General features: G+C 45.9%; 2 long non-coding RNA genes across 2 annotated transcripts in view; both read right to left on the bottom strand.

Moving 5' to 3' along the window:
- Positions 1 to 4,534: 4,534 nt before the first annotated feature.
- LOC116788962 lies at positions 4,535 to 13,330 on the bottom strand. Its single transcript, XR_004357815.1, has 4 exons — positions 12,339 to 13,330; positions 11,214 to 11,387; positions 10,391 to 10,452; positions 4,535 to 4,675 (listed from the first exon to the last, which is right to left on the bottom strand). It is a non-coding gene; the product is annotated as an uncharacterized LOC116788962 (long non-coding RNA).
- Positions 13,331 to 16,321: 2,991 nt separating this feature from the next.
- LOC116788911 overlaps positions 16,322 to 24,690 on the bottom strand; it is a 62,774-nt gene continuing 54,405 nt past the window's right edge. Inside the window, exons 7-8 of the long non-coding RNA XR_004357799.1 lie at positions 23,234 to 23,721; positions 16,322 to 16,431 (exon numbers count right to left, since the gene is read on the bottom strand). This is a non-coding gene — a long non-coding RNA (uncharacterized LOC116788911). The remainder of the gene's footprint in view (positions 16,432 to 23,233; positions 23,722 to 24,690) is intronic.

Raw genomic sequence — 24,690 nt, forward strand, 5'->3', positions numbered from 1 at the left:
TGAAATGGAACGTGATGGGCCAGGAATTGAAAGGGGTTTTTTATTGGAAAACAACCTCAGCATTTCTTCCCTCTGCTCCTCAGCTGAGAGGGTTTTTTTTTTTTCCATCACTTAATGCCACCTCTCATCAAAAACCTGCACCCTGACAGCTCTTTGAGGGCACCTCTAAACCTGGGTTTAGAGGAATCTTTTCATGCAAAACCTCAGAGCAAATTTCAGGAGTTTAAAACTTTTTTTTTTTTTAAATCTCATTAACAAGGGACTGGTTTTATTTATAAAAGGATTTGGGAAACAGGAACTATTTGTAGGTTTTACTATTAAAGGATTTGGGAAACAGGAACTATTTGTAGGTTTTATTTATAGAAGGATTTGGGAAACAGGAACTATTTCTGGGTTTTATTTATAAAAGGATTTGGGAAACAGGAACTATTTGTAGGTTTTATTATTAAAGTATTTGGGAAACGGGAACTATTTCTGGCTTTTATTTATGAAAGGATTTGGGAAACAGGAACTATTTCTGGGTTTTATTTATTAAACGATTTGGGAAACAGGAATTATTTCTGGGTTTTATTTATAAAAGGATTTGGGAAACAGGAACTATTTGTAGGTTTTATTATTAAAGGATTTGGGAAACAGGAACTATTTCTGGGGTTTATTTATGAAAGGATTTGGGAAACAGGAACTATTTCTGGGTTTTATTTAAAAAAGGATTGGGAAACAGGAACTATTTGTAGGTTTTACTATTAAAGTATTTGGGAAAAAGGAACTATTTCTGGGTTTTATTTAAAAAAGGATTTGGGAAACAGGAACTATTTCTGGGGTTTATTTATGGAAGGATTTGGGAAACAGGAACTATTTCCTCCCTTCTTGGACAGGCTGGTGAGAGGCTGTGATGGATCCCAGACAGGACTAAAATGGAAATGAGCTCCAGCAAATCTTCCCTTTTTAATTAGAATAATTGTTTTGCTGCCTTTCTTTACATCCAGCCTATGGGTAAATAAATTAAAATTAAAGGGGATGTGATTCAAATTGGATTTATTGGGCTCTCTGAGTCACAATTCGGTTTTAATCTTAATTAGAGCTACAAAGTAAACAAGCAAAATGTGTCATAATGAGTTAACACGTTAGGGGGATGATCAATCTGGTGCTCAGAAAACACTGCCACGATTTAGGGGGAAAAAAAAGCTTTATCCCTTTTAATCAGCCATGGATTTGTGGATCTTGATGTCCCAGGAAAAAAAAACCAAAGCTGTTTTTTCCCTGGGAAATGGGACAACCTTGGGTCAGCGTGGATGGTGAGGGGCCAACAGCAGCGTGAGGGTAAATCTAATTTGGGGGATTTTTGTCCCAATGAACCAGATAATTAACTTCAATAAACCAAAATTAACTTCTTTTGTGGCTGCTGCCAAAATGCAGGAGGGTCAAAATTCAGCTTGGATATCCAGGTTCTCCCTGTGGGAGGTGGGAGCTGGGCTGGGATCTGGGAGCTCAATTCCTTTGGAAGCTGCTGGGAATTAGAGTTGGGATTCACTGGAGGCAGGACAGTGGGAATGGTGAGGGGGAAAACCCCTCAGAGGGAGAGGGGAGGTGCTGATTCCCAGGGAGATTTTTGGGGTAAAGAGGATCAGGATATCCCTTAAACCTGGATGTCCCTCCCTGGTCAACATGAGGGGCAAATCCACTAATTATAATAAATCAAGGAATATAATAATTAATCCTTGTTTTATCCTAATGCTGGACTGGCCACTTTAGGCTGGGATTTATTTCCAGTTCTGCTTGACTCTGTGTCAGAGTCAGGGGGGAAAAAAGGCCTGAGGGATTCCCTATAAATTCCCTATAAATTCCCTCCAAGTTGGAGGAAGGAACACAGGGTGGAAGCAAAGGATCAGGAGGAGCCATAAAATCATGGAATCATTAAGGTTGGAAAAGACCTTTAAGGTCACCAAGTCCAACCATCCACCCAGCACCAGAAAATCATGTCCTAAAGTGCCACATCCGTGTTTTTTAAACTTTTCCAGGGGTTCAGACCTCTCTGACAGCGTAAAAGTGGCAAGGAAGAGGTGGAAAAAGGGATTGGAATAAGCACTAAAGGTCAGGTCTTCCAGGAGAAAGAGGGTTTTTTAATTTATGAAGTGTTTTATAAAAAAATGAAATGTTAATAAAGCTTGGTTTCAGTTCTATTTGTTGCATTTATTTTCCATTCTTACGGGATAAAAAGAAGCAAAAGAGAGGAAAACTGAACAGCAAAAAAAAAAAAAAAAAGAAAAAGGGACAAAAATGCCAAACCATAGAAAATAAAAAGGTAAGAAACTACTTCTTAAATGCTTTAAATGAAAATGAGAATGGAACTTGAGTTTTCTTTTCTGGTACATTAAAGAAAACTGATTTTTGCAAATGTTAATTTTCTCTGGTAACTCATTATGGGTGGTTTGTTTTTTCCCCAGCTCTGATCACGCCCCAGAGGACACACAAAGCTGGGCCAGGGAATGAGGAGAGTCAAGAATATCGAATTTCCCACCTGGTGTGGAGATAAAAAGAAGCTTTTGGACAATTCTAACAAAATAACCACCTCTCATTATCGAGCACTCGTGTTCTTGGGCGAGGAAATATCATTTTCAAGTAGCACAAACAGAGTTTTTTCCCCAAACTACCTCAGAATAAGCATTTTCCAAGAGGTGGCTCCAGAAAACAAGACAGGGAAGTAAAGAATCATAAAATTCCAGGATGGAATTCCAGGAGGGAGCTGAGCCCAGGGCAGCAACAGTGCTGTGGGAAACCTCTTTTTGCTCAGGAACCTTCAGTGAGGGGGGAAAAAAAAGATCAAAAAAGGAAAAAAAAATCAAAAAATAAAATTTGTCACCGCCCCTCGAGTTGAACACAAAGCACGGCAGAGACACCAATTTTAGGGGTAAATGATCATCAAAGAAAAACCAGGAAAACCTGCAATATTTTACAAAGATGAGCAGAAGAGGAAGCTGGTCTAGCAGGAGGTGTCCCTTCAGGGAAGCAGATGATCTTTAACATCCCTTCCAACCCAAACCATCCACAATTCCATGAAAATAACAGGTTAATTTAATATATTCCAGCAGTATCACAGTTAATACACCCACAAGCAAGCAGAGCTTATCCCCAAACACCACAGGCTTAACCCCTGGAATGGCATTTTAAGCCAGGATTATCTCTACAGATTGCCACTTTATCCCTTCCCACCTTCTCAGCTCCTTTTCACTCGAGGGGTTGGAGGCCACAAATTTGTTGAGCTCCTCCTAAACTTTTTGAGCTCCTCCTAAACCTTTTGAGCTCCTCCCAAACCTTTTGAGCTCCTCCTGAACTGAGTTTTTGAGCTTTGCTCCCCAGACTATTCCCAAGCTAAACCTGAGCTGTCCCAGGGGGAATGACTGATGACCTTTTCCCAGCCAGAGCATCCTCTGGTTGGTTTATCCCAGACTTTCCTCCTTAAAGAGAAAACTTGGGGAACAGCAAGTAGGGAAAAAACCCCCAAACCAGATCCATGACAAGATTTTGCAGAAGTTATTTTAATTTGGAGCTGAGAAGGGCATGAACACCTGATTTTATTACTCAAATTCTTCAGGGAGTTGGGCAGAATTGCTTCCAGGCAGAGCTGGAAATGAATGTTTGGATACACAGAAACTAATGTAAAAAATACCCACTGGACACAGTTCTCAAGTGCCTTCAGTTGTGGTCTAAATTCTGGCACAATTCCTCTCCTGTCACCACCTCCAGGCTCCTACCATGGATTCCCTGCAATAAGAAGGGAAATACTGCAATAACATATTTTTTTATATTTTTAAAATATTTTTATATTTTTTATATTTTATATTTTAAATTTTCTTTAGATTTTCCTTTTGTGCAAGCTCCCTGCACAACTCACCCTGGGAAGGGAGTGACCCTGCACGGGCCAAGTGCTGCCGCCGGCAGCTCCAGCTCAAGTCCCACGGGCCAAGGACATCCAGAAAATCAGCTGGAAAAGCCCTCTGGGAGCAAGTCCAACCGCTGCCAAGGCCACCACTGCCCGCTGTCCCCAAGTGCCACATCCACAGGGCTTTGAAATCCCTCCAGGGATGGGAACTCCACTGCTGGGCAGCCTCTTCTAGTGCCGGCCAACCTTTTCCATGATGGAATTTTCCCAATATCCAGCCTGAGCCTCCCCTGGTACAGTTGGAAGCCATTCCCTCTCCTCCTGTCCCTTGTTCCCTGGGAGCAGAGCCCGACCCCCCCAGCTCTCCCCTCCTGTCAGGGAGTTGCAGAGAGAAAAGCTCTTCCCTGCAAATAAACCAGGGAATATTTCCCAGCACTGCCACGCCTGGGAAGTCCTCCTGCAATCCGTGCTGGACCAGGGAGAGGATCCAACATCTGGCAGGTCTCTGGTCCTGACAGGGGGATACAGCTCCCTAAAAATGTGGTGTCCCTCCTGAGCTCCATCTTGCCCAGCTGAGCTCTCCATCCCATCCCACCCCACCAAACCTTCCACTCTTTCCCGAGAGGAAAAAGTGAGGCAGCAGCTCCAAGTAACTCCTTTATTTGGGGCTTTGCTGAGCTTCAGGTTCCTAAAGGGAAACAAAAACGCCTTCCAAGGAGAATCTCAGGAAAGGTGCTGGAAAAAGTCACTAAAATGTTCAGGAACCTCTGGGGTTTTCAGGTCTGGAATATTGTGCTGCAGGGAAAGAGGGGAGGAAAGGTGGGAATTGCAGTGTTTCCAGCTGGAAGCAAAGCAGCCTGAGGAGGTTAATTAGGAGTTTGTAATCAGCCCTATTGATAATTTGCTGTCTTTACTTCATAAATCTCAAGCAAGGCCATGCAGAGCCCTCCCAGGAGCTCTGATGGGGCTTCTGGCCCAGTGTCCAGAACTCAGGATAACTGGGAATCTTCAGCCTTCACAGAATTACCTTAAAGTTTGTCCAAAAACCTCATCCAAATTCTGAATCCATCCATCACTGAATTATTCTGTGCCTTACTGCTGCAGTTTAACTCTCACCCCTGCCATGGAGCATCGATGCTCTTTTTTAGGGATGCTATAAGGGAACAATATTTCATCTGATTGTTCCATTTCTTTATGGACTCACTGTCCATCTGCTCGAGGTGCTGTGAGGATAAAACACAGGCAAGAAAATTCCACATGCAGACGTGAGCAAAATGCAGCAGTGAAACTCAGGCTAACCCAGAAAAGGGAATAATTCCATTCCCTTTTCCTTTCTGTAACACCCCATATTAATATTACCACAGGTAATTCCACAAGGAAATAATTCAGATCTTGGAGGTTTCCCCTCTTTTTTTTTCCAGAGAAATGCACCCCTTTTCCTTGCTGACTGTTACACCCCATCTTCACATACCTGGGGCAGGGATGATTCCAAGGGGCCACAGATGATTCCAAAGTGAGCACAAGCAGCACGAGGGAATAATTTGGATATTGAATTTTAACCCCTCTTTTTCCCAGAGAAATGCACCCCTTTGCCTCTCTGTTCCACCCCATATTCCTGTACCTGGGGCCACAGGTAATTCCACAGGCAGCACAAGGAAATAATTCAGATATTGGATTTTTTTTTTCCCAGAGAAACCCCAAAGGATACAAAGGGATGAGCAGAACTTATCAGGATTTATCAGGTGGAATGAAGGCTCCTGAGACATATGGTCAGTCCTGGAAGCTCCCAGCCTTCCCAAGGGATTGCAGGGCTTGGGGTTCCTCATCCCTGGAGCCAAGAGGCAGCACGTGAGGCTGAGACCAGACCAGGGCACTGCAGAAATCGGGGGTTCATGGTACTTTGGGACCTTAAATTCCAGCTCTGGAGAGTGGATAATTCAGGAATCAGGGCCCAGCTTTAGCACTAATGCAATTCTCAGTTGTGTTCCCCTTGGAAGGCACCGCAGAGACGGGAGCAGATGGAGCAGGATGCTCCAAGAATGGGAAAAAATCTGCTCCTCCCCCGAAAAGGGAGCCAGATGAACATCTACCAGTGGGTCTGAACTGCCTTCTGCAGGAAAAAAACTGCAGATCCTCCCTCCTGCTGTCCTGCCAGAGGATTTCTGGGGAAGAGAGAAGGTCAGGGATCACCTGCACCCCAAGTTCTCCGGAAGATCTGAAGCTGTTGGAGTGGCCAAAGGAGGGACACGAGGATGGGGAAGAGTCTGGAGGGGCCATGAGAGGAGCAGCTGAAGGCACTTGGATCTGTGTGACAGGGACAGCACCCAGGGAATGGCTGGAGCTGGGACAGGGCAGGGTCAGGTTGGATCTCAGGACAAGGCTCTTCCCCAGAGGGTGGTTGGCACTGCCCAGGCTCCCCAGGGCAGTGGGCACGGCCCCAAGGCTGCCAGAGCTCCAGGAGGGTTTGGATGATCCTCTGGGGCACAGGGGGGGATTATTGGGGTGTCCTGAGCAGGGCCAGGGGTTGGACTGGATGATCCTTGTGGGTCCCTTCCAGCTCAGAACGTTCCATGATTCCCTGATCTCCCTGCTTCCAGCAATCAGCTGTTTGAGCCAATTCCAACTCGGCATTTTTAATTCACCCCTGGGAACCCCCCTGCTGTGAACACGGATAATCCTGCCTGAAAACAGGTCTATTTTGGGAAACCTGCCCTGACAATAAAGCTGCAATTTAATTATTTATTGCACATTCCCCTGCTTTCAGGAGCCCGAGAGTGGCGGTCTGAAAAATAAAAGCTAAACACGATCCCAGTATGGGGAAACTGGAATAGTTTATTGAACAAGAGAACACTATTTTAAAGGTATCTGAGGCTGGACATGTTAATGAAGGGGACGAGTTATGTTAATTATGGAATTACACAAGTTTTTACTGCAATTTCTAAATAGTTAATTTTTCTTCTAGTAGGATTACATGGGGGATAGAGGAATTACAGGGGTTTAGACATGGTTTGATACAATCATCTCAAAAGTCCTTTCTGATTTCTGCTGGAGCCAGGCTTGATCCATGAGGTAGAACTTTAACAGGTCTTGTGAGAAGGGTCCAGCTCCTTCAGATCACAAGGTTTTTGTCAGCCCTTTTGTTTTCCTTTGCTGAAAGCTGGGTTTGGGCTCCCACATCTGCCCCTTCTTTTTTTATTTTTCTAAAAAACAAAAAACTCAGAAAAAACTTTGATCAAACATTTGCCAATGCAAGACAAAATACAAGGGAATACAAATATTACCTTAAATATTTTCTTTTAACTTATCATGCTAACTAAACATGAAATCTAAGCTTTGATTACTATTTTTTCTGCAACTTATCAATGCTTTGAAGTATCGGTTCCGACTGAGGTAATAACAAATTCTATAGTTGCATTTTAGAAGCAAAGGTGTTCTTAAATGGATCTAACAAGAAACATTGCAGTCTTGCTTTTAATACCACAAGTGAAATTAATTTTAGCAAGGAGGCTTCTTTTTTCAAGGCAATGTACAGCCTTTTACATACCTGAGATGGAAAGTATGATTATGCAAAGGCCTTGAATGTCAGAATAGTTTGGGCCACAAGGTTTGGCACTATAAAGGCACGTGAAGGAATCATAGCTGTTTTAAGGCATTCTGCGTGTTGCTACATAAATTATTTTCTTAAACTTAGCATTAACATTAAAAACATTTAACCAATCAAAAAGACTATCAGACATTTTTGGATATAGAAAAGTAAACAAGGAACAAAATGCAAAAAGGAAAAATTCCAAGCAATGCTAAACTAAATAACCCTGGATTAATATAAAACTTGTTTAAACAACTTAACTTATTCCCATTATTTCTTATTAGAAATTACTCTTATAAAATCTTATTTAAGCTATCCTCTAAAGATCCTATTGACTTATAGGCAATTGATTTTGAACCAAACTTAATAACTTGATGACTTCAGGGTTCGTGTGCTCCTGATTTTTACTGAAAGTGTTTTATAGTGTTTGTTTTTGAAAACTTTTATTTAACCTAAGATGTCTCTGCAAATGAAATTCTATTCAACTCAGGGTGATATGTTTTCTGTTTTTTATCTAAGAGTGTTTGTGCATATGTGAGGTAATGCGCATTTGTGTATAAATCAGAACATATTATGCATTCACACGCATGCATACATTCACACATTCACACTCGATGGCCATCGAACACACATCATACAAACATACCTTTGGGTTTCATTTTACAGTGTTTTTTGGTTATGCATTGGCATTTTTTGTTTCTCACCCTTAGATTACTAATATAACTATGTTCTCTGTTTTGATGATAGTATAACCTGTAAAAACATAATCATATTTTACTTCATGTTCAATTTAAATTTCAAATACATATAAACATTCCTATAATTCAAAGATAAATTATATACTTCTTCTATTTTTAAGGCAAATATATGTCTTTCTGTGTTAATTTGGCTTTTGGACTTAGGGAAAATTGTTATTGCAAAGACTTAAAAATTTTCAAAAATACAGCTATGCATACATTTAAAAACTATTTTGGCTATTACTTATGGAAGGGTATCTTCATTCAGCAAGGGTTCTTTGCTTTCCCTCGCTCCCCCCCCCCTTTTTTTTTTTTTTTTTTGTTTGTTTGTTTGTTTGCGGGGTGGGGGGGGACAATCTCTCCTTTGGTAGCGTTTTGTTCGCCTTATACTGTGAAACTGAAACAGGTTAATAAACAAAATGGGTTGCAAAAAAAAGACCAGTTCTTAGTTCAGGCTGCAAACAAAAAGGAAAAAATATCAAGGAAGGGGGTTTTTGCTGCTCTGATTACTGCTGAAGTCGGCAGCTTTGTGTCTGCCCCACTCCCTTTGTCTCCGGGGTCACTGTTCCTGGGTTTCTCTCGTGCTGTTGCTCCCGGGCTTCCGCTCGCTCCCTCCTTCGCTGACGGTCCCGCTCGGGCTGTTTCCTCCCTCGGACCTTTCCCGGAGCCCCCCAGGGATTCTGTGGGATCCTCTCCGCCGCCCACGCTCCATAGCCCCGGTTTTTGCGTACCTCGTGCGCTGTTTGTGTTTGTCTTTCCCGGTGCCTCTTTCGTTTCCGGGTTCCGTGTTCCTCCTGCCTTCTGAGTGGTTCCCGCTCGGGTCCCGCTGCTGCTTCCTCCGGCGCGGGTCTCTCAGTCTCGTTGTTTGCTGGGGCGCCGGAGGTGGTGGCCGTTTCTCAGGGACCTGCTCGGGGGTGTTGACCTCGCGCCTATGGTCGCTGCTTGGCTGCTGCTGCTGAGAGCGGTAGCGGGCGGTGACACAGGGACTTGCCGAGACAGCGCGGCAGTTTGCTGGCGCTGGCTCGTACCCTGACCCTGCACAGGGTGGCTGCAGCGGCGGTGGCCATGGTTCTGTCTCACACGGCTCTCTCTGGGCAGCGTGTGTCGGGCTGCAATGTGCCTGTGCGCTCAGCTCAGCGGCTGGGGCCCGTCCCGGGCAGCAGCTGCTGAGGTTTTTTCGGGCGGCTGCCGAGTCCCTTAAGCGCGTATCAAGAAGGTTGGTAACGTTCAGTTCTGACATGTGACGCTGGGCCCACAGCAACAGGTTCTGCAAGGGCTGTTCGTCAATTTTCGCGCTATGCTGCTTAAGCTCGCGTTTTAAGATTAAATAAATGTGGTTTTGTTCAGAAGATATTTGAGTCCCCATTGTACCCTACTTATAACGTTACAAAGTCTTTAAAATAATTACCCAATCCGGAGTTCGTAGTCAGCTCGCTCAGCAGTTCCCGCCTGCTGAGGACAAGTTTCCGTGCACGTCTTCCGCTTTCTCTCAGTTCTGACTACGCACACACCACCGAAACACAAGGAGTGCTGCTTCCCTTGGTCCAGCCAGCCGATGGCCGAGGAATCTTCTAAATGTTAGAAGGTTCTCAGCCCCACGGTTGTGGCGACATTAGTGGCGGTCTGAAAAATAAAAGCTAAACACGATCCCAGTATGGGGAAACTGGAATAGTTTATTGAACAAGAGAACACTATTTTAAAGGTATCTGAGGCTGGACATGTTAATGAAGGGGACGAGTTATGTTAATTATGGAATTACACAAGTTTTTACTGCAATTTCTAAATAGTTAATTTTTCTTCTAGTAGGATTACATGGGGGATAGAGGAATTACAGGGGTTTAGACATGGTTTGATACAATCATCTCAAAAGTCCTTTCTGATTTCTGCTGGAGCCAGGCTTGATCCATGAGGTAGAACTTTAACAGGTCTTGTGAGAAGGGTCCAGCTCCTTCAGATCACAAGGTTTTTGTCAGCCCTTTTGTTTTCCTTTGCTGAAAGCTGGGTTTGGGCTCCCACACCCGAGTTTCCCTGGACTCAGCATTTCCAAGGAGAGTCACCAGACGATTCCAGCTTGGGAACAAAGCTGCTTTTCCTCGTGTTTGGGGGTTTTTTTGCTCTATTTGCTGGGTCAGAGCTGTAGCAGTTTTTGTGCTCAGCAGTGAGAACTGGGCTCGGGGCAAGACCAACCTGGTAAAATGGAAAAGGGTTTCTTACTCCTTAGTGCTCTTTCCAAATCCTTGGGCACGTTGCTGTAAAGAAAAAAAGGATTATGAGACTGTAGTGGAGTGTTTGCTGTAATTCCTGCCCATACATCACATTCTTTCTCACATTCTTTCCTAACGGGGTTAGAGTCCTGATGGGACTCTCTGGTGCCTTCCCACACTCAGCCATTCCCTGTCCCCTCTCCCAGGCTGGTGGCCCTGAGCTGTCCCAGGAGTGGCCACCACCCAAACCTTGCCAGCCCGAGGATGGCATTGTGCAAAAGTAAAAGGTTGGAAATAATTCAGTTAAAAATGTGATTTTAAAAAATTTCATTTTATCTTTTAAATAATATATTATATATATATATATTTTATACATATTATTACATATAAATATATAATAATATAGTATATAATAATATAATATATAAGAGATCCCTCTGGGGGGATGGGAAAGGGGTTTAGCCCCAATATTTTGGTGTGAGGTGCCGGCCTGGGCTCCTTTGGTTCCCAGGGGTGCCAAAATGAGGGAGTTACTGCTGATCCCCAACCCAGAGGTCCAGGAGGGCAGCGAACCGGAATAAAGGGATTATCCTTTTGCTCTGGGATCAGCTTTAGAGGGAGTGAGAGGGGCAGGGAGCACTGCCCTGGGCTCCTGGATGGCGGCCAAGGCGCTGAAAGGCTTTTTGGCACCGTCACTGCATCCAGCACCTCTCCAAAGCCAGGCAGGGATGCACCAGAAACAAGGAGAGTCCTCTCCTCCAGCCCAGACACACATTCCAGCCCGGCACTCAGCCTGGAATGCTCACAAGCCTGGAATCTTGTCCATCAGCCAGGATTAAATCCCTGTCTCTGACAGGAGGGATGGGGCTGGAATGGCCACATTTCCTGTGCTGCTGCTTCTCAGCACAAAAATCCAGGTCGAGATGAGTTCCCAAGGAGCTTTCCAAGGGAGAAGCATCAGCCAGGCCCAGAACCTCGGCCTGCAAACAGCAAATATCAGCCAGGAAGAGCAGGGGGTGCAAACACGGCATTCCCGCTCCCTGGAATGTCTCAGTGGCTCCTGAGCACTCAAACCCGAATTCCTTCCCTTCCCTCTCTCATTCCTGCTCCCTGGAATGTCTCAGCACCCAAACCTGAGCTGCAATCATCCAAATTCCTTCCCTTCCCTCAATCACCCAAATTCATTCCCTTTCCTCAATCACCTGAATTCCTTCCCTCTCTCAGTCCCACTCCCTGGAATGTCTCAGCAGCTCCTGAGCACCCAAATCCGAGCTGCAATCACCAAATTCCCAAATTCCCTCCCTTCCCTCTCTCATTCCTGTTCCCTGGAATGTCTCAGTGGTTCCTGAGCACCCAAACCGGAGCTGGAACCACCAAAATTCCCAAATTCCTTCCCTTCCCTCTCTCATTCCTGCTCCCTGGAATGTCTCATCTCCTCCTGAGCACCCAAACCTGAGCTGTAATCACCCAAATTCCCAAATTCCCTCCCTTCCCTCTTACATTTCTGCTCCCTGGAATGTCTCAGTGGCTCCTGAGCACCCAAATCCCAATTCCTTCCCTTCCCTCTCTCATTCCCGCTCCCTGGAATGTCTCAGTGGCTCCTGAGCACCCAAACCCAAGCTGCAATCACCAAATTCCAAAATTCCTTCTCTTCCCTCTCTCATTCCCGCTCCCTGGAATGTCTCAGCACCCAAACCTGAGCTGCAATCATCCAAATTCCTTCCCTTCCCTCAATCACCCAAATTCCTTCCCTTCCCTCAATCACCCAAATTCTTTCCCTTTCCTCAATCACCTGAACTCCTTCCCTCTCTCATTCCCACTCCCGGGAATGTTTCAGTGGCTCCTGGGCACCCAAACCCGAGCTGGAATCACCCAGATTCCTTCCCTTCCCTCTCTCCCACCCATGGCCAGTTTATCCCCAGCATATTTACCGGGATGTTTATGGAATTCCAGTCCCTCTGTGGAACACGAGGATTGAAACGGAGCAGAGAGAGTCCAAAAACTCAAACACCTAAAGATATAAATGGGAAATATAATTTATATATATATTATTAATATATAAAAATATATAATTCCCTCCACATAAAAGAGGGAAATGCCAGTTAAGGAATCTCAGCTCTGCCCAAACACAAACACCACTCTGTGCAATGGAGGAATTCCAGTTTTCCATGAACACAACCACCTTCCTGAGGGGTTTATTCACATCTCCTTTAAAACCTCCGTGTTTTATTCCACCCTCCCTTTCCACCTGAAAATCCCGTGGAGGGCACGTCCACTTTCCCTGGATGAAAAGCAATCCCACATTTTGTGACCACTCTGACTCCCAGTATTTTTCATCAGTTCCCGTTGTGTATTTTTCTATGGGAAACATTTACATGGATATTTAGCACAACTATTTATTCTGGAGCCTGGAGCAGAGAGAAAGCTGATCTATTTATCTAAAAAAAAAATTCATTTTCCCAGCTGAGGCCCGGTTTCATAGGAGCAAATTGGTCATTTTATTTATTTAATTTCTCTTCTCAGCAGTTCCCAGGAATGTGAAATGACAAAACAATTCTGAGCACAATAGACCTGTCATTATGTTCCTGCAAGAACTCGTGGTAGGGGGGCAGTTTATGGAAATCTGTGTTGATTTTGTGGTGGTTTTGTAATGGCAGAACACCCAAAATTATCCTGAATTTTGCCTGGAATATACTGCGAATATCCACGGATCAAATCCGGAGTTCTCCCAGAAGAGCCAGAAAATGCTAATTAAAATTCAATAGTTTTTTCATTAGCTTCACAAATGCAAATAATCTGCTCTAAACACTCGCAAATAAATGTTATTGATCCTTCTGAGCCAAAGAGGGACTCTCTGGAGCCTTCCCACACTCAGCCAGTCACTGTCCCCACTCCCAGGTTGGTGCCACCACCCAAACTTTGCCAGCCTGAGGAGGGCATTGGGCAAAAGTGAAAGGTTGGAAAGATTTCAGTCAAAAATGTGACTTTTAAAAAAATTATTTTAATTTTTAAATAATGTATTTATATATATATATATTAATATATATTTATATATATAAATATATATATTATATATATATTAAAGCCTAGCCACGATGATGATGATATATATATTATATATAATATATATAAATATATATAAATATATATCGATATATAAAATATATATTAATATATAAATATATAACAATATAAACATTTTATATAAATATTTAATAAGGTATATAAATATATGTAATATATTTATATAAATATATAATATAAATATATACAAATATATTTATAATATAAATATATATATTTATATATAAGTATATAATATAATATAAAAATATACAATAATATAATATATTATATATTATATATTATGTATGAATATAAATTACATATTGTATATAAATATAATATGTAAATATAAATATATTTATATATAGAAATATATAAATATAATAAAGATATTATTTTATATGATATAATATATATTATATTATATATTATGTATAATATATAAATATATAATATAAAATATTATATATTCTTATATAGATTTATATAAATAAAGCGTACATATATAAAATATATAAATAATATAAATAATGTTTGACATTGTTTTCAGAGTGTTGAATTAGAAAGACAGAATGTCCCTGTAAAATTAGCTGGACTGGCCCTGAACAGCACAGGGCTCTGCTTCCTGGGAAAAAAAATGTGGAATTTAAAAGCTGGCTGGTTTTGCACAGAGCACAGACAAAGCTACGGGAGAGAGTCCATCACAAACCTGTTTGGAGCAGCCTGAAAACAACATTTCAATAAACTGAAAGCCTCAATTTATTTCTTTTCCTGTCTGTTATAGAATCATGGGATGGTTTGTGTTGGAAGGGATCTCAAAGCCCACCCAGTGCCACCCCCTGCCATGGGCAGGGACACCTCCCACTATTCCAGGTTGCTCCAACCTGGCCTTGGACACTTCCAGGGATGGGACAAAGCCTGGTGAGCTACAAAAGGTTGGGGGAAGACCAAAATGAGTTTTATTTAGTTGCAGGAAAAGTCTCACAGGGTGCGTGGAGAAAAATTTACAGAAGTAAAGAAAACAGAGCTTCGAAATCAAAATTTGATGATTTTGATATATGTATTAAAAAAGTCTAAATTATGGGAAGATTTATTAAAAAGGCCTGAAAGGTGCTGCTGCCTTGAATTAGCTTGTTCTAACTGAGTGAAGAATTCTGGGTTCCTGCTGGATCTCTGGGGTGTTTAACACAAAATCCCTGAGACTGGAAAAGCCCTCCCAGTCCATGGATCCCCCCTGCGCCCAATGCCCACCTTGTCCCCCAGCCCGGGTTGCTCAGAGCCCCATTTAGAGACAGAAAGCATTCCCAAAAACCTCCCCAGCCATAAACCAAAACATGTCCCGAGTTTTAAAATTGCTTCATGCAAAAATATTGATATGCCCTTTAAAATTTTAATTTTGCCCACTGGATTTTGTTCTACAGAAACTCCCATTCCAGGAACACCGGGAAGACGAAGAGTGAAGAAAATGAAGTCCCAGGGGATGACAAGCACCTCTTGGTGTTCAGGAATTCCTCATGGGATGGTGTCTTCTTGCACTGATTCATCCCCAAGGTGCACATTAAAGACAAAATAATGGGAGTATAAAGATATGGATGAATTGTGCAATCCCTGAGGCTGGAAAAGCCCTCCCAGCCCATGGATCCCCCCTGTGCCCCATGCCCACCTTGTCCCCAGCCCAGAGCACTGAGTGCCACGGCCAGGCCTTCCTGGGACACCTCCAGGGCTGGGCACTCCAAACCTCCCTGGGCAGCCCCTGCCAAGGCCTCACCACCCTTTCCAGGAGGAAATTCCTCCTCCTGTCCCACCTGAGCCTCCCCTGGCACAGCTGGAGGCCGTTCCCTCTCCTCCTGTCCCTTGTTCCCTGGCAGCAGAGCCCGACCGCCCCGGCTCCCCCCTCCTGTCATGTAGAAATCAAACCCAGTTCTATGTTTTCCCCAAACCCTCATTTGAGATATGTAACTAAAATCATGGAAGAGCTTGTTCTTTTTCCCAGGAAACCTTACCCATGGCAAGGTCAGGAGAAAACCCAGAGCAGAGCTCAGAGCTATTTTTCTTCCCTAAATCCTCCTGCAGTGGTACGAGATCCTTTCCAGGAGGTTGCCAGTGGCCATCAAGCAGCTTCTGTGGAGTTGTGCTCCATGTGTGTGACCTGCTGGCAGCTCTTGTGTTATTCCCACAGATTTTGTGTTATTTTGTCAGCCCTTCCAACGCTTGACAACCCTTTCCAGGGAAAAAATTCCTCCTCATGTCCCACCTGAGTCTCCCCTGGCACAGCTGGAGGCCGTTCCCACTCCTGTCTCTTGTCCCCTTCAGAAGGTGGCAAATGAGATTCAGGAAACTCAAGCTGTGAAAATGTTGCAGTTGAAAAATAAGTCGTTTTAGATCAAATCCTGAAAGTACAAAGAGCACCTTCCACTCTCCGTGGTTCATGGAATCAGAGAATCCCAGAGTCACTGAGATTGGAAAAGCCCTCCCAACCCATCAAGTCCCCTCCTGTGCCCGATACCCACCTTGTCCCCCAGCCCAGAGCACTGAGTGCCACGGCCAGGCCTTCCTGGGACACCTCCAGGGCTGGGCACTCCAAACCTCCCTGGGCAGCCCCTGACAAGGCCTCACCACCCTTTCCAGGAGGAAATTCCTCCTCCTGTCCTACCTGAGCCTCCCCTGGCACAGCTGGAGGCCGTTCCCTCTCCTCCTGTCCCTTGTTCCCTGGGAGCAGAGCCCGACCCCCCCCCCGGCTCCCCCCTCCTGTCAGGGGGTTGCAGAGCCAGAAGGTCCCCCCTGAGCCTCCTTTGCTCCAGGCTGAGCCCCCCCAGCTCCCTCAGCTGCTTCTGCTGCTCCAGCCCCTTCCCAGCTCCCTTCCCTTCCCTGCACACTCTCAATCTCCTCCCAGACTGGAGATGTCCGTGACCCTCAGAAATGTTTCTCCTCTGCTTCAAAGCTCAGCTGTGCTCAAGTCTTCCAAAAACCCAATATATTTCTTTAATTAAAACCTGTTCTGTCCCTCTAAACTGCTTCCCTGCAAGTTTCCATCTTGGAAGCAGCAGGTGCATGAGAACAAGCCCGAGCCTATTTTTGTTTCAGAGCAATTCCCCCAGGGATGAGGTTCTGCCGGGGAACATTCAGGAATCGTGTCGGTGTGCAGGACCTGCCAGCACAACTAAAGGCTTTGGGAGAACAGGAAGAGCTTTAATTTGACATGAAAACCTCATTGGCACAAAGCACAGCCCAACACCAGCCCTGTTGTTGCACTTGGTAATTCTGGTTACAATGGACTGAACCTCCTTGTTCAACCTCAGGTCAACCAAGTCGAAAATTAAGTCAAACAAAATGATTTTTTTTTTTTAAATAATTTATGTCTTTCTGCAACTATTTTTTTTTTTTTTTTTTTGCTGCTGGATAGTTCAGGAGAGAACTTGACATAATTAAATGAGAAAAACCAGTTCACTGGGCTCTACTCTCCAAACTAACCCAAGTTATGCTAATGACAACTTCCACAGCTGAGGTATCAACTGGTTTTAAGTGGGTTTATGTGTTTGTTTTTAATAAATAGATATTTAAACCCATATTTGAAATGGAAACACACTTCCTTGATGAACTCTGCTCCCAGCCCAGCAGGGTGACACCAACCAGGATCACCTAAAGCACCTTGACTTGAGCAGGTTTAGGCCAGCCTAAACCTCCAGGGAGCAGATGGCCAGGGCTCAGAAGCTTGGAATTTTGGGGGGAATATCCAGTTCTGAGTGAAGCCCCCAGGGCAAGCAGTGCATTGGCACCAGTGGAGATTTGACAAATTATCCCACAAAAAGAAGAAACTCTATCTTTTTTTTTTTTTAATAGGTGTTTTCTTATTTAAAAATACATCTGATTTCTTATTTTTCTGATCTAAAAATACATCTTATTTCTTATTTTTCTGATCTAAAAATACATCTCTATTTGCTAATTTGGGCAGGTGCTACAGCACTGGGGGTCATTCCTGGTAGGACAAGAGGAAACGGCCTCAAGTTGTACCAGGAGAGGTTTAGGTTGGATACTGGGAAAATTCCAACACCAAAAGGGGCTGTCCAGCCCTGGCACAGGGTGGAGTCCCCATCCCTGGAGGGGTTTCAAAGCCCTGTGGATGTGGCACTTGGGGACAAGGGGCAGTGGTAGAGCTGGCAGTGCTGGGGATGGTTGGACTTGATGATCTCAGAGGGCTTTTCCCACCTAAACAATTCCATGATTCTCTGACCTGAGCTGTACTTGCACACCCTTTATCTGTCAAATCCAGGGATTCCTGGGTCCTGCCCACCCCCAGAGCTTCTCCCACTGTCCCCCAGGTGCTGTGGGAGGGGAGGATGTGGGAGTGCAGCTCTGCACAACATCAGGCAGGGGGTGAGGCCACTAAACCAGGCTGAGAAACTGTCCCAGCCGAGCCCTGAAGTGACTCCAGGTGTCCTTGCTTTCCCTCCAGCCAACTAAAAACAGAATAAAATTTTAACTACCCCTGTTTCAAGGAGGGAACCAACCCCTCCAACCACTTCCCCTGGGCTTTGTTTGGAATAACACAATAAAGGCAATGAGTCCTGCCTGAAAAACAAAGGGCAGGTTGATGGATTGGAGACACTTTCCCCCGTTTAGCAACAGCTGAACCCTCCTTGGAATCGTTTTGGGCAGGAAGGGCTGAATTTCCCCTGGAAGCTCCTCCTGAGCTGATGCTGCTCTGCAGCTCCCCCAGGGGAGATCTGTCACCGGGAGGCAGGGATTAGTGGGGATGGATGTGGAACACTCCAGGAGCTCGGGATAATATTGCAGTTTCCCGTGGCAAGTGTTTTCCTGGCTGAATGGCTGCTCCATCCATCCTCCACGGGAGGGAATAAACACAGAGCAGCACAAAGAGAGCACTCAGGTAAGGCAGGGAGCTGTAATTCTTGACTGGCCATCTAAAAAGAACATTTTTTTTTTCCTCCTCGAGATGCTGCACTCAAAGAATATGGGCAGAAAATGAGACTTCTGCAAAGACATAAATGCCCCTTTTCAGCTCAGAGCTGAAGGAGGATTCAGAGCCTCGAGATCTCTCCCAAAGCACCGAGGCACTCAGAGAAACTGTGGCTGAAAGTGATAATAAAAAATAAATAAAATGATAAAATAATAATAAAAAGAAAATAATAAAAAGAAGCAATTCAGGCGGGCCGAGGTTTGGGCTGGAAGTGAGGGAAGCAAAGCGAAGCAGTTCCAGGAAGGATGAACTGCTGAGAAAATCAACTCCAAGGCACAAAAAGCATTTGTAATAAACGAGTGCATGATTAAAAAACATAAATATAATGAGTGAAATATAGCAGCACAGAAATTAAGGCAGTTTCCTCTCCCTCTGAACAACCTAAAAAAAATGAGTGGATGTGGCACTTCATGGGTACAGAGGGATTGCTCCAAGGTTGGACTTGATGATCTTGGAGGACTTTTTCAGCCTTAATGATTCTGTGAACACTCACAACCAGCTAAAAAAGCACCAGTTGTTCCTTTGCAGGCTTTGGTTTCTCTTCACATCTCATTTTTTGGCTGCTTTCCCCTCAGAAGAGCAGCTCTGGGCCTGTGCCCCTTATTCCACAAGCAAAGCACGTGCCCGGCAGATCCCTCTCCCTTTCCTCCCCGGGATTTATGGGACTGCATTCCTGCTTTATTGGGAAGTTCGTTTCTCCCGGAGGTTGCGGCACAGGTAGAGCCAACTCTGGCACTTCCCAGCCAGAGGCAGCCGTGGGATCCCTGCCAGACCCACGGGACAATCGGGATGAGGGCCCGGAAGCAAAACAGGGCCTCCCGGTGGAGGTGAAGAGGTTCTGAGCAAAGCACAGCCAGTCACTAATTGCTGACTAATTGCAGGGCCATGGTAGCTTTGGGCCTCCTGCCCTGCCTGGTGTCCTCCTCCTTCAGCAAATCCCAGGGAATTCCCTGCTTAAAGTCGCATCAGCAGCCCCAGGACACGGGATTGAGTTGTGCCCAAGCACAAAGGTTGGTTAAAACTGAGCCCATCTGAAACGGAGCAAGGGCCTAAAGAGTTAAATCTGAATACTGATCTGGGGACCCTCCTGCTCAGGAGAATGTCAGGTTCAGCTAGAACGTGCCAGGTCCTGCCCTTTGGCCACAACAACCCCCGGCAGCTCCAGGCTGGGCCAGAGGGGCTGGAGAGCAGCCAGGCAGGAAGGGAGCTGGGAGTGGGGATGGACAGGGAGCTGAACAGGAGCCAGAGTGTGCCCAGGGGGACAAGAGGGCCAATGGATCCTGGCCTGGCTCAGGAACAGGGTGGCCAACAGGGCCAGGGAAGTGATTCCTGCCCTGGACTCAGCGCTGCTGAGGCCACCCCTGGAGTGCTGTGTCCAGCTCTGGGCCCTCAGCTCAGGAAGGACATGGAGGGGCTGGAGCAGGTGCAGAGGAGAGCAACGAGGCTGGGGAAGGGACTGGAGCACAAGTGCTGAGAGGAGAGGCTGAGGGAGCTGGGGGGGCTCAGCCTGGAGAAGAGGAGGCTCAGGGGAGACCTCCTCACTCTCTGCAACTCCCTGACAGGAGGGGGGAGCCGGGGGGGGTTGGTCTCTTTTCCCAGGCAACTCTCAGCAAGACAAGAGGGCTCGGGCTTCAGCTGTGCCAGGGGAGGGTTAGGTTGGAGATTAGGAAGAATTTCTTTGCAGAGAGGGTGCTCAGCCATTGGAATGGGCTGCCCAGGGAAGGGGTGGATTCTCCGTCCCTGGAGGTGTTTAAGGACAGACTGGATGTGGCATCAGTGCCATGGGCTGGGAACCACAGCAGGGTTGGATCAAGGGTTGGACTTGATGATCTCAGAGGTCCCTTCCAACCCAGATGATTTTATGATTCTATGATTCTGTAATTCTATGATAATGTAATATTTAGCTAGAGACAGAAACCAGGGCTTAGGGATTAGATGGTACCCTCCACCAAAAGAATGCTCACACACCCACATAAATAAAAATAGGGCAAGAACACAAATAGATAAGGGGTGAAATAGGGGCTTAAGTCCAAAAGTCTTGCAAAATTCACCATAAAGTCAGTGAAAATCAGGAAAGTTGAAAAGTTCAGTCGAGGAAGAAGAGTGAAAATACAACCCCATGGGGCTGCTGGTCAGGAAGTGCTGGAGTCACTGCCCCTGGAGGGATTGGAAAGACATGGAATCATGGAATTGTTTGGGTTGGAAGGGACCTTAAAGCTCACCCCGTGCCATCCCTTCCACAGGCAGGGACATCTCCCACTAGCCCAGGTTGCTCCAAGCCCCATCCAGCCTGGCCTTGGACACTTCCAGGGATCCAGGGGCAGCCACAGCTTCTCTGGGAAACCTGTTACCTACCACCAACCATCACCCTAAAAAGACGACTCCACCCCAGACTCCGCCCAGACTCCGCCTATTATGAATATTATAACTAGATGTTGCAATTATATGAATATGTACGTGAAAATGCTGTAATCCCTTGCAGAAATTGTATATAATCCTGTCTTTTCACTGGAAAGGCAGAGTAAGTCTTGTGTGGTGTGAACCCCCTTGCTCTCCAACATTGCTTAAATAAATCCCTTGCTGTTTAAAGGCTAAATTCTGTCTCTAAACAGTTCCATTGTGCCTTCTTGGGCATCACATCCAACATGGAATTTAGGGAGTAGCAAGGCTGGATTCAGTGCTTGGAGTCAGCCCAAGGAGCCACGTGGCTCTGGGTGCCTGTGCTGGTGCACAGGGAACAACCCAGAGCTTTTCTGCCCATAAACCTTCACCATTTCCTTGATTGATTCAGCTCTTTACACCTTGGGCTCCCCCCAACCAACCCCTCCAAGGAGGAGCTGCCTCACGTTCTGCTCACTCATCTCAGGTGCACAACACCCACGGGAGGGTTTTGGTGTGGCTGAGTTTAGATATTGATTTTTTGGGGGGGGTACATAAATCTGAACCCTGCCAGAAATGGCAGATTTCCTGCAGCCCAGAGCTGGGGCAGAGTCCAGAGGGGCTCCAGCTGCTCTCCCTGCTCCAGGGGTTTGCACACGGAAAGAGCAGCTTTGCTATTTGAGGATGGCAGGGCAGGAAATACCTGGGATTTGCTGCTCTCCCTCTCCCCTTCCCACTCAATTATCCGTGTTCAGTATAAACGAGTCCCTGTATGGCACCAAAAGTTTAGGAAACGTTGTTCTGGTTGAGAGCAGGAAATCACACAGGGCTGTAGCTCATCTTGGAGATAAAAAGGGATGCTCAGGGAACAGAACAGCTCCTGCCCTTCCCCAGGTTACTCATCCCACTTCCAACAGCTCCTTGAGAGGCAGAGAATTCCCTCTTGCCAGTAACCTTGTCCAAGTTCCAGATTCACAATGAACTGGAGCTCAGGCAAAGAAAACATGAATAAATACCCCAAATATTCTGCAAATCTGATGTCCTAATTCCTGGTGAGTTCTCTGCTCCCAGCACAGAATCCACGTGTTCCTTCTCTCCTTGTCCTTCTGTGGGATGGGACAGGGGCTCTGACCAAGGAAGGACTGGCCAAGGGCAGCTCGTGGCCAACAATTCCAGCCTTTTCCTGACTGTGCTGTACAAAAAATCCTCTCTGTGGAGAGACAGTGCTGATGCAAACCACGTAGGAAGGGCAGTAACCTTGACTTTAAAATTTATAGAGAGTCTGCTCAGTGATTTTGAGGTGAAAATGGCATTTGAACACAGTTCACACGGGCGCTGAAGCGCTGTGGGGGTGAGAGGAGCTGCAGGACGTGCCCTGTTTGCTCAGGTCACACAGGGTGGGTTCTTAGACCACAGGACCCGTCAACAAACTTCATTTTTCTCCCCCAGAAAGTTGTGAAATCTGATGAGCAGCAGAGCACATTTACACTGGTAAGAATGAGATCACAGGAAAATGGAAAACCAAAAAGCGATGTGCTGACGTTGTCACAGAATCATGGAATATCCTGAGCTGGGAGGGACCCACAAGGACCATCCAGTCCAACCCCTGGCCCTGCCCAGGACACCCCAACAATCCCCCCTGTCCCTCAGAGCCTTGTTCAAACCCTCCTGGAGCTCTGGCAGCCTTGGGGCCATGCCCACTGCCCTGGGGAGCCTGGGCAGTGCCAACCACCCTCTGGAAAAGATCCTTTCCCTGAGATCCAACCTGACCCTGCCCTGGCACAGCTCCAGCCCTTCCCTGGGACCTATCAGTGGCCACAGGGAGCAGAGATTGGAGTTGCCCCTCGGGAGGAGCTGCAGACCCTGGTGAGCTCTGACCTCAGTCTCCTGCAGCTGAACAAACCAAGTGAGCTCAGATGGCTCCTCCTCCAGACCCATCACCATCTTTGCAGCCCTCCTTTGGTAGCTCTTTAATAGCTTTATATCTTTCTTATATTATCCCAGAATCCCTGAGGCTGGAAAAGCCCTCCCAGCCCATGGATCCCCCCTGTGCCCGATGCCCACCTTGTCCCCCAGCCCAGAGCACTGAGTGCCACGGCCAGGCCTTCCTGGGACACCTCCAGGGCTGGGCACTCCAAACCTCCCTGGGCAGCCCCTGCCAAGGCCTCACCACCCTTTCCAGGCAGAAATTCCTCCTCCTGTCCCACCTGAGCCTCCCCTGGCACAGCTGGAGGCCGTTCCCTCTCCTCCTGTCCCTGTTCTGTACAATTACCCAATTAACTGGGTCTCTTTTAGATCCCAGCTCCTCGGATCATCCCCCATGCCATGGATGATGATGGATCCACAAACCCCTGTACACAGCTCGGTGTTTTTGGGGAATATTCTCCAAGATGGGATTCCTACCTTAAGCAGTAGCTTTGTGTCCAGATGTGGCACTTGGGGGAATGTTGCAGGACACACCAGTGAAGCCATTTCGGGGCAATATCCTGAATAATCCCAACGGGATTGGCATTTTCCAACTGCTGCAGCTATTTGAGCATTTAGGGAAAGAGCCACGTGAGCCATCCATGGAGCCCCTCTGGATCTGGGATGGAACACCAGTGGTTGAATGTCATGTCCTGGCACGGAAATTCCTTGTCCCGGGCAGCAGGACACATTCCTCTGTCACATCCACGGAAATTCCTTGTCCCAGGCAGCAGGACACATTCCTCTGTCACATCCACACTGTGCTGGGGGGGCTGGAAAAGGAAAACCGGATCCTGCAGGATGCCAGGGCTCAGAGCTCCACACAGGCTCCCCAGCAGGGCTGTCAGGGGCAGCAAATCCATGGAAAACACGAGCGCTCTGCTGGATTACACCAGGCAGGGAAACTCCTGAAGTCCTACAGCTCACTGGAAAACACAATAAAATGGTGCTTAGGAAAGGGAAAGGAACCAGGGGCTCGTTTTTGGAACGTTTCTGGAACATTCCTGGAACATTTTTATGCTTCTTTAAAGAAATACTGGCTGCAGACACCCAGAGGTAAAACTTCAAGCAGCAGATTGGCCAGGATTTGGTCAATAACGACTTATTAGATTGCTTTTAATCTCCATTCTTTACCCATTTACCATTCTTTTCTTAAACAAATAATTATAGAAATTATAATAAATTAATAATAATTACATAAGTTACAATATATGTAAGTTAATACCCACTAACTTTAGTGGGAGTTGGATTTGGGCTTCTCCACATCTTCCCTCTCCAGGGTCACAGTGACTTATATTAAGAAGGGGAATAGTGTGGCCAAGCTGATTCCTTTGGAATTCAGACATTTAATCTTCTGCACTGTGTAAAACAAGGCAAATTCAGGAATCTCTGGCCTTTTCCTGCTGGATGTCCCCATAATTTCTACTGGGATGGTTCAAATGTCTCGGTTCAGCGTGGAGTTACTCAGTTTAATTACAGTTCCCTGGTAAATTTATTGAGGTCACCTGGGTGAGAATCTGTCTCTGGCTCCTCTGGTGAGGATGGGATCTGCACTCCAAGCTCATGGGAGGCAGGAATTTCTCCCCAATTCCTTCAAGGAATGCAGGAAAAAGCCCGTGCCTGGGAATCTGGGGAGACTTCGGGGACCACGTGTAGCAGAAGTGACTGGGCTGGAAAATAAAAATATCCTCTTTCAGCTCTCAATGACCTGAAAGTAAATATCTCCATAAGCTCATCTTTGATATTAGGAGAGAGGGTGGAATTCCCAGAGACAATTTTGGTCCTGGAGAAACAATTTTTCATCCAACTGAAATGAAGTGCCTGAAAAAAACCCCCAACATTCACTCAAAGGAAATTATCCTTTGGAGCTGCCACGAGCAGAGAATGAGAAGGGA

This window comes from Chiroxiphia lanceolata, chromosome 6 (assembly GCF_009829145.1).
Source record: "Chiroxiphia lanceolata isolate bChiLan1 chromosome 6, bChiLan1.pri, whole genome shotgun sequence".
NCBI lineage: Eukaryota > Metazoa > Chordata > Aves > Passeriformes > Pipridae > Chiroxiphia > Chiroxiphia lanceolata.